This window comes from Sorex araneus, chromosome X (assembly GCF_027595985.1).
Source record: "Sorex araneus isolate mSorAra2 chromosome X, mSorAra2.pri, whole genome shotgun sequence".
In the NCBI taxonomy this organism is placed as follows: Eukaryota; Metazoa; Chordata; class Mammalia; order Eulipotyphla; family Soricidae; genus Sorex; species Sorex araneus.
In genome coordinates this window covers 154,891,310-154,893,248 of record NC_073313.1, presented here as the reverse complement: position 1 = coordinate 154,893,248, position 1,939 = coordinate 154,891,310, and the positions used below count along the sequence as shown (strand labels likewise).

Below are 1,939 nucleotides of genomic sequence, written 5' to 3'. Positions count from 1 at the left end.
ATGGACTGGACCTGGAGAATTCTCTTCCTATTGGCAGTGACTGCAGGTAAGTGTCCCCATTCCTTGGGCTGAAGGAACGGGGCCAGTCAAGTGGAGTCTACCCACTCTTGTCTGCTGTCCACAGGTGTGAACTCCCAGGTACAGCTGGTGCAGTCAGGGGCTGAGTTGGCAAAACCTGGGACATCAGTGAAGATTTCCTGCAAGGCGTCCGGATACACTTTCACCAGCAATTGGATGCACTGGGTGCGGCAGGCCCTGGGACAAGGGCTCGAGTGGATGGGTTACATAATCCCTTACAATGTGGTACAAACTACACACAGAACTTCCAGGGCAGACTCACACTCACTGCAGACAAATCCAAGGACACAGCCTACATGGAACTGAGCAGGCTGAGCACTGAGGACACGGCCATGTATTACTCTGCGACAAACACAATGTGACAACCACATCCTGAGTGTGTCAGAAAACTGAAGAGAAGGCAGCTGTGCTGGGTGAGGAGATGACAGGGACGCTGATCCTCCTGACTTCCTCCTCAGAGGGTCAGGGTCTGAGACAGAATGGGGTTCACAGGGCAAGGCTTCATTTGAGGGAAAAAATTCAGGTCTCTTTGTCTGTCATAAACAACCAAGATGAAGGGGGCCTCTCTCTAGAACACCTTGTGTCACTCATATTTTCTTCTAGGATTTTGTGTGGAGCACCACAGATGATAGCGGAAGAGCCACATGGAAGTTTGGGCTGGTGTCATTGCAGGTTCCTGAACCCATGGCAGACTCCCAATGTAACACATTTTGTTTTAAATTCTGTCTCTGCAGGAAATCCTTTTCTCTGAGAAGAAATCATGGTGCTGGCCAGACTCCTGTCTTGAGTTTCTGTGGAGCCCTGCCCCTCTGTACATCTCCATATCTCTATATTCTTTTTTTAAATAAATTTATTTATTTATTTTTAATTAGTGAATCACCGTGAGGGCACATTTACAGATTTATACACTTTTGTGCTTATGCTTCCCTCATACAAAGTTCGGGAACCCATCCCTTCACCAGTGCCCATTCTCCACCACCAGTAAACCCAGCATCCCTCCCACCATCCCCAATCCCATCTCCCCCCACCCCACCCTGCCACTGTGGCAGGGCATTCCCTTCTGTTCTCTCTCTCTAACTAGCTGTTGTGGTTTGCAATAAAGGTGTTGAGTGGCCACTGTGCTCAGTCTCTAGCCCTCATTCAGCCCGCAACTCCCTTCCCCCACATGGCCTTCGACTACATTATAGTTGGTGATCCCTTCTCTGAGTTGCCCTTTCCCCAGAATGTGAGGCTAGCCTCCAAGCCATGGAGTCAACCTCCTGGTACTTGTTTCTACAATTCTTGGGTGTTAGTCTCCCACTCTGTTATTCTATATACCATAGATGAGTGCAATCTTTCTATGTATGTCTCTCTCTTTCTGACTCATTTCATTCAGCATGAAACTTTTCATGCCCATCCACTTAAATACAAAATTCATGAACTCTTTTTTTCTGACAGCTGCATAGTATTCCATTGTATAGATGTACCAAAGTTTCCTCAACCAGTCATCCGTTCTAGGGCATTCAGGTTTTTTCCAGATTCTGGCTATTGTAAACAGTGCTGCGATGAACATACATGTGCAGATGTTGTTTCGATTATACTTTTTTGCCTCTCTGGGATATATTCCCAGCAGTGGTATTGCTGGGTCAAATGGGAGCTCAATTTCTAATTTTTTGAGAATAGTCCATATTGTTTTCCAGAAGGGCTGAACCAGTCGGCATTCCCACCAGCAGTGTAGAAGGGTCCCTTTCTCCCCACATCCTCTCCAACAGCGGTTGCTTTTGTTCTTTTGGATATGTGCTAGTCTCTGTGGTGTGAGGTGGTATCTCGTGGTTGTTTTGATCTGCATCTCTCTGATGATTAGTGATGTAGAGCACTTTTT

At 46.9% G+C, this 1,939-nt stretch overlaps 1 pseudogene; it reads left to right on the top strand.

Annotated features, from left to right (window-relative positions):
* Positions 1 to 440, top strand: LOC101540707 (immunoglobulin heavy variable 1-2-like; annotated as a pseudogene).
* The last annotated feature ends 1,499 nt before the right edge of the window (positions 441 to 1,939 follow it).